The sequence below is a fragment of the Pleurodeles waltl genome, unplaced genomic scaffold (genome assembly GCF_031143425.1).
Source record: "Pleurodeles waltl isolate 20211129_DDA unplaced genomic scaffold, aPleWal1.hap1.20221129 scaffold_86, whole genome shotgun sequence".
NCBI lineage: Eukaryota > Metazoa > Chordata > Amphibia > Caudata > Salamandridae > Pleurodeles > Pleurodeles waltl.
The window spans coordinates 309,054-317,387 of record NW_027150400.1 but is presented as its reverse complement, the minus strand read 5'-3'; the positions used below and the strand labels follow the sequence as shown (position 1 = coordinate 317,387).

The following is an 8,334-nucleotide window of genomic DNA, read 5'->3' as shown; positions in this document are numbered from 1 at the left end:
CACACACACACACTCATTCTTTCACACACAGACACACACGCACCTCCATTAACAACACTCATAAGATTCAAACATGCACGCACGCACCAAACATTCATCTTAAAACATCACACACACTCATTCTTTCACACATGCACGCACATCCGTTGCTACCCCCTTCTACAGGGATCCTCTCTTCTGCACAACATGGATAAGCATTGACAAAGCCAATAGCTTTTGTCTCATAGAAGTGACTTACTGGCTTTGCCAATATTATTTTTGTTAATGGCTGAAATGGAAATCCAGGTTTGGGTCCCTGATGGGTGAATCTCTGGAGTGAGAAGGGGGCTGACACGGGACTAGCCTGAGAAATGAGGACACATATTATTTTTGGCTAGTAGTCAGTCACATGTTTTATCGTTGGCTGTATTGTTTGTACTGTTGTCAATTCTTGTGTGAAGAGAGGCGCTATGCTGTGACTGGTCCTTGTCATCATTGTGAGATGTAGGATGTAACTTCAGGAGCAGATTACATCTGCAGCGTGTGATGGGTGGTGTAATATACGGACGTATGTACAGTTGCTGTTTTCTATTGTCGCCTCTATAAGATCCACATTTGAAATTCGGGTGCACGGAGTTTATGTACACTGTAAAGGCAGAGCATCGCCTTGTCTTGCTACGTGAGGTGTACATCTTCAATATGTCCATAAGTGCACTGTCCCCTGTTACTTATATGTTTGTTTACGTCAATGTCCACGTTGGTGTTTGTTCTAAACTTCCTTCAGTTCATCCACTTTCATAGTCACGTAATTAAATAGATAAATAATCTGCTTCCTTGTTTCACTTAAAAAAGACATGAATTGTGAGTAGTTTCCTAGCGCCTAGTAGAGTGTCAGAGACTTCAATCCATGTGCAAGTCAATAATTATACCCAAAAAACACTCAGATACGGCAGCTTCCTGCCAGAGCTGACAGAGTGCAAGTGCTATCCGATGACCAGCCGCGCCAGTGGTGTAGGGGTATCATGCAAGATTCCCATTCTTGCGACCCGGGTTCGATTCCCGGCTGGCGCACGTCTTTTATTTATGACTTTAAAATTTGGTCTTTTATATTTTTAACACCTAAATAAGTTTATTTTGAAATGTACGGTTGGGATTTTTTATCTTGGTGGGAAAACAAAGTTGTTTTAATAACGAAGTACACATGAGCCTGGTTTTAACTGTGAACTACAAATATCTTCTCACTCAGTGAGATTCACCCTCTTATTCTGTGGCCGTGTTAACGCGTCCTTCTATGTTAATTTGTTACACATTAGGAGTCGTTTTAGGCCAATGAATCTTGTGACCCAGTGGAGAGACACCGTAGGACGAGATAACTGATCAATATGTCAAGCAATATATCAATAATTTCATCAATATTTACCACCACAATGCACTTTACTTTAGATAAAGACATTAATCAAATTGTCGATGTAATCATGGCCTTTCAGCCATGAATAACCGCACCTTGGTAGGATTTTATGAATTTTATTCCCTATTAATTACAATGTACGAGCAAAAGAGTTAATCTCAATATCAGAAAGCATAAGAGCATAGTCACGATATGGCAACTGTGATAAGATTTCATTAATGCAAAGATCACAAACATAAGAACATAGCACGGCGTGAACATAGATCAGAATACGGCAAATAACATATACGTCTCAGTTCAGCATAGCATAACGTCAGTCATTTATCTATTTGCGTCAGTCGAAGTGAACACCTGTACTAACTGCTAATTAGCATCAGCATGTTGGGCTTCATGCAAAAACAATTTAGAACACCAATTTGGAAAACATCTAACTAAGGTCTCTACCAAAATGAGCAGTTGGTACCTAGAAAGGAAAAGCAAACAGACAAATCACAAATTGCATTGTCATAATTACCCTCCAAGGATTAGATCAGCACACAGGATCAGTCTTCGTCTTCAGGACATCACTCAAAACGCCATCAGTCTAAACTTTGTCTAAAGGACAGGGGGCACTTCCCTCATAAGGAGGAGAAGTGTAAATGGACAGGTTATGGGGAAGATGGTTTAATAAGTCTTAAAGTCACCAAACAGAGTGACATAGTTTCTGGATAAAATCAATAGCATTCCCTACCTAGTTCTCTCGACCCTTCTGTGACATGGGTTTTTATCCCTTTTCCGTAATACCTTCCCCCAAAATTCTATTGGACATTTGCTGTACCCCACTATCTTTAACCTATCAAATTATACATTAGGTAATTCTAATTGTCACCCCACATTTATTCACAACACTTTGATTGGTCTTCATAATTGACGTCTTCGGAGGTGGCACATCCGGGGGTTACTTCACAGCTTGGCACGTCTTCTCGGGTCATGAGTTCCTTTGTCCATGGTTTGTACATTACATTAATCTACATTTGTTTCAATCTTGTGTATAAACTCATACTAAAGCAGCAAGCATGCGGATGAGAACAGGATTGTACTGATATATTCATTTTCCAAGTTGAAGAAAAAGAACATTTGCAGGGTCATGGCCCTTTGCGAGTCAGCACACTGGAAAACAGAAAAATGCTTTTAATATGAGAGCCAGGCAACTAAAACCCACAGCTCACGCTAACTTAAGGCCTATAAGATTTTTCAATATAAATGCAATATCATGATCGTTAATATAACTTGACTAACCATAGCATTAATGATTCTATTTAAGAGTTATTAGTTTGCGCACACATTGGTGGCCACACACATTATAGTCATAATTCAAATGCACGTTTAAGCTATCATTGTCGTTTTCTATGCAACATCGTTAAGCATTGATATGAGCATTTTATTTTAATATGTGTTATTTAAACTACGCCCTCTCAGTCCCTCCTCTGATGACGCTCGTCATCACACAAACCTTTCCCTTTGACCCTTCATTTTAATTTTTCACCTTGCGCATAATGCGCATTTCAACATCTTGCCCTTTATGTGAACTTCCCAATATTTCATTGAACATTTTCTCTCTTTCACTTTCTTCATTTCTTCTGGTTCTTTTAGTCCAATTCTTCTTAATTTTGTCATTGATTTTACATGCCCCCCATAATCCTAAAAGACAGGCCAGAACAATTAATAGACCCATTAATATTTTAGCAAGTACCCCATCCCAAATATTGGTAAACCAGCTCCCTACTCTGGCAATTCCTTTTCCAAATTTCTCCCAAACTCCAGGTTCCTTCAAATCCTTCAAATCTGCACAATCTCTAGTTAAGTTAGTAAGCATACCTCTAACCTTTTTACTATTGTCCGGAATGAATGAGCAACAATGACGCTCATTGAGCATCTTGCAGACTCCACCGCTCTTTGCTAAAAGAATGTCTAAAGCAAGCCGATTTTAAAGAGTCATAGCTCTTTCTGCAGCAAGTTCAGTATCCATCAGGAGAAAAGCCCCTGTGAAATTTGTCAGCATGTTATCCACAATAGTAGACAACTTTTGAATCTTCATAGAATTCAAGATAACCCCCACTGAAGGGATTATAGCTCCAAATATATCACCAATGACAGCAGCCACTGATTTTCCTTTTTGTCTAGGATGTTGTAATTCAGACGTCTTAGGTATTTGTTTTAAGTCATCAATCTGGTAAATCTATGGGAAAACTATTCCCAAATAACATGTCCCACACCATCCCCTAGGGAGACGGTAATAAGCATTAAGGCCACAAATGTAATAGATCCCAGGGATCGCTGGATCTTGTCCATTCAACATAAATGTCCATTTGCTCTGAAACAAAAACACATGTCTGCATTCACTCGTTCCCACAAACAAATTGTCCTGCTCAGATTTTGGCCTATATATACAAAGCCTACCTACATGTAATGCATCAATAGCTAGCTTGCCTTGTGTCTTTATTGCAGTGTAAGCATAATCATTTGAATATGTGCGTTTTTCTAATCCTTTTTCTAGTCTTTCTTTTAGTGCTTTGCGTCTATTTTCAGTATGATCTAAAAAGCTTTTCTCTACAGGTGACAGCAAGCAAGTTAAATTATTGCGATATGCATAAGCAGTTCCAAATGTAAGCGTCGGCTCAAAGAATCCTCTAACTATTTTTATATCATGTTCCTTAGCTAACTTGTTCAGGAATTCAATCACAGGCACAAAAGAAAACACAACATCCAGATTCGAATATAAGTATTGCACATGCACTTGATTATAGAACCTTGTTAGTAGCAAACTGCAGCTAATCCCGTAGGTTAGAGGAAGGCCATGGTAAGTAACTCCTTCCTGCACAGATGAAGAAAGTTTAGTGTACACATAACAGTCTTTCGCATTCATGGTCTCCACATACTCATTCAACAAACGATGGAAGACATTAGTAGAAAGTTCCCCTTTTGAATTAGTTCCCTCATGCAAGTGTCTTGCATCTTGCTCAAATCTTTCCCACGTGTTAGTGTTGTAGTTTCAGGTTTTGAAGTTGCGTTAATAGTCTCTTTCTCTATCCATGGCATTCCCACAATCACTCCCACAATTATTATTGCACACACAATACCTATTATAGGGCCTAGCCAACCACACACCTTACTTCCCTTGTTACTACCTCTATTATAAGCCATGTCTGTACAGAATCAGATAGTAGACTAACAATCAACTTGAGAATGATTTTGAGTTTTCCCATTGGTTTCTGCGTGTATTTACAGCATCTTCACTCACTCCAGGACCCCCTTTTGTCAAATCAGGTTAGCAGCTTGTCATAATCGGGTTTCTCGAAGTCAATCCGGTTCTAATCTCACATTCGGTAATTTATAAAGTCTCTTTTCTCAGTTTTCAATTTTCGATTTTAACCAGGTCTCTCCTTTTGATTTGTTCAAGTACCTTAGTATTGGCCTGGTACTTCTCGGTCAAAACAGAATGCTAGAAATTCTTGTTGCCACTCAGATGTTGTAGCATGTGCCCATTCAGGACCTGTATATCTTCTGTTTGCCACTCTCTTTCTTTTCAGCTTTCGTTCACCTTGCTGTTCTCCTTCACTTAGGTCTTCCACTCGGGATGTATCGTTCTCCTCTGTTATTGTATCATTTGGTGTGTCTCTTATCCTTAGGAGTGGTTTCTCTAGCCAGTTATCACCCTTATGTGTCTTCTTTCGATGTGTCTTTTCAGAACACTGGACAGCACCCTCCTCTTGTGATATGGTGTTTTCTCTTGATGGACCTGTAACTGGTTCAGGAGACTCTGGCACACTCCGATCTCTTTCTATTATTTCTCCTTCTTCTTCTTCTGGGTCTGTACCGAGTTCAAGTTCTAACCCGTATCTGTCTACTTCTGGGAGAACCTCTCCTTGATTTAGTTCTCCTGCGGCCTCTACTGAGATAGGCACTCTGTCACCTCTCTCAAACTCATTCACTGTTTGAGGGACGAGGCTGTTCTCAGTGGGCCCTCCGGCAGTCTCAGTTCGCTCTTGACTGTTTTCTAACTCTGAGACCTCTCTCCCTGGAGCTGTTATGCCGGAAACTTCAAGTTTCTCTTCAACAGGACACGTTACCTTTTTTGTGTGACTGGCATGTATCCAGTTTGGAACTCCTGCACACTTCATGGTAGTAGTGGTTGTCAAGATTATTTGATACGGCCCTTTCCAGCGTGGCTCCAGACACGATTTTCTCACGTGCTTCTTGACAACCACCCAGTCACCAGCTTGTAGGGTGTGGCCTGGATCTCCAATTGGTGGCAATGTGTTAGCTTCTACCTGGTGAGAGAAAGAGCGAATCACATCAGCCAAACCTTTGCAGTAGTCCAACACCACATCATTTGTGATATTCACTAGAGCATTTGCAGGTACTGCTAGCAACCTCATAGCTCTGCCCATGAGGATCTCATGGGAGGATAGTCCTGTTTTCTTATCAGGGGTGTTTCTCATTGACATCAGCACTAAGGGCAATGCATCTGGCCATTTCATATTGGTAGCTGCGCACATTTTTGCCATTCTCGATTTCAGAGTACCATTCATTTGCTCCACTAGTCATGATGCTTCAGGGCGATAGCTACAATGCAGTTTTTGTTCGATGTCGAGTGCGGCACACAGGAGTTTAATCACCTCATTTTCGAAGTGTCTGCCCCTATCTGATTCTATAGAGACAGGAAACCCAAATCTTGGTATTAACTCCCTAAGTAGCAGCTTCGCAACTGTAAAACTGTCATTTATACGCGTGGGGTAGGCCTCAATCCAGTGACTGAAAACACACACAATCACCAATACGTACTTCAATCCTCCACAAACAGGCATTTCAATGAAGTCCACTTGCATTTTGCTGAACGGACCGCCAGCTCTCCCAATGTGGCTCAAAGTTACCACTGTTCCCTTTCCAGCATTCATCTGTTGATAGATGAGGCACCTGTGACAAATAACCTCGGCAGCATGTCTGAATTTTGGGTTGAACCAGTCGATTTTAAATGACCTGATCATTGCATCCCACCCAAGGTGAGCCTGTCCGTGATACAGCCTGGCAAACTGAGACAGAAGACTGTTTGGCAGGACTAATTTTCCTTCATCTGAGACCCACAAATCATCAGCCCTCTGTACACATTGCATTCTTTGCCAGGAAAGTTTTTCCTCTTTGCTTGCACAACCTTATAATGTTTTTAACTCATCTAGGGTATCAACCACCCGTAATGCAAGGTTCAAACATGTGTCATTTTCAGCTTGTGGTAACAATTCCCACTGCTCCTTGAACGATATACAGTTCAATGCACAAAACCTTGCAACTTGATCTGCATAACCGTTTCCCATGGACACAAAGTCTTACGACTTAACATGAGCATTGCATTTCACCACGGCAATTTCAAGAGGTAGCTGAATTGCATGTAACAAATCCTTTATTTGTTCACCATTTTTCACAGGAGAACCAGAAGAGGTCATGAAACCCCCCTGTGACCATAGTTGGCCAAAATCATGTACAATTCCAAATCTGTATCTGCTATCAGTATAGATAGTGACTCTCAGATTCACAGCTGCTTGGCATGCCTTGGTAAGGGCAATTAATTCTGCCACTTGTGCGGAAAACACTCTCTCGAGTCAGGAAGCTTCAATGATACAAGCTATGGTACGCACAGCATATCCAGCTCCCAGTGTTCCAAAAGAATCTCTTAAACAGGACCCATCGACAAACATGATAGTCATTTTCTTTTAACGGTGTGTCCTGAATATCGGGACGTGGTTTGGTACATAATTCGGTTACCTCAAGACAGTCATATTCAAACTCTTCCTCATTGTTAATTTCAGAGTTTTCAGCAGGAAGTAAAGTTGCTGGGTTCAATACAGTACATCGTTTTAGCGAGACATTTGGTGACCCCAGTATGATTGTCTCGTACTTAGTGAGACGAGCATTTGTCATGTGTTGAGTTTTAGTTCGAGTCAACAAAATTTAAACTGAATGCGGAACCATTACTGTTAGGGGGTATCCCATGACTATGCCTTTACACTGCGTAAGGCTCTGACCAACTGCTGCAACTGCGTGCAAACAACCCAGTAAGGCTGCCGGGACGGGGTCCAAGGTAGCTGAAAAATATGCTACAGGGCGATTTGCACCTCCATGGACCTGTGTCAAAACAGACAAAGAACAGGCATCACGTTCATGACAAAACAGTAGAAAAGGCTTCGTATAATCAGGCATGCCTAACGCTGGTGCCCTGCACATGCATTCTCTCAATTCCATAAATGATTAAAGCTCCTCTTTGGAGAAAGCTATGGTATACGGCTCATCCTTGATTTCCTTTCCTGTCAGTCTTATTAAGGGTTTCGAGATGATCGAGAAGTTGGGTATCCACTGACGACAGTAGCCCACCATTCCCAAAAACATCCTGACATCTCTTTTTGTCGTTGAAGGTTTCATTTGTAAAATGGCTGTTATTCTTTCCTTTTATATTCTCCTGGACCCTTTTTCGATTAGATGTCCTAGATATTTCACCTCTTTCTGACAGTATTGCAACTTCTTAGGTGACACCTTGTGTCCGTTCTTTCCCAAATGATTCAGCAAGGCAATGGTATCGTATTTACAGTTGTCCGTAGTTTTAGATGCAATCAGCAAATCATCAATGTACTGCACTAGAGTCGAGTTAAATGGTAGTACTAAGGATTCCAAATTCTTTTTCAGTATCTGGTTAAAGATGGACGGTGAGTCAGAAAACCCTTGTGGAATTCTGCACCAACTGTACACCTTATCCAGGAATTTAAAACTGAACAAAAATTGGCTGTCCTCATGAAGAGGTATCGAAAAGAAAGCTTGTGACAGATCTATAATGGTGAACCACTCAGCATCACATGGAACCTGAAACATGATCACTGCTGGATTGGGCACTACAGGGCAACATTTTACCACAATTTTGT

The 8,334-nt window shown here is 41.0% G+C and overlaps 1 non-coding gene across 1 annotated transcript; it reads left to right on the top strand.

Moving 5' to 3' along the window:
- Positions 1-979: 979 nt before the first annotated feature.
- Positions 980-1,050, top strand: TRNAG-CCC (transfer RNA glycine (anticodon CCC)). The gene has a single exon. It is a non-coding gene; the product is annotated as a tRNA-Gly (tRNA).
- Positions 1,051-8,334: the final 7,284 nt, after the last annotated feature.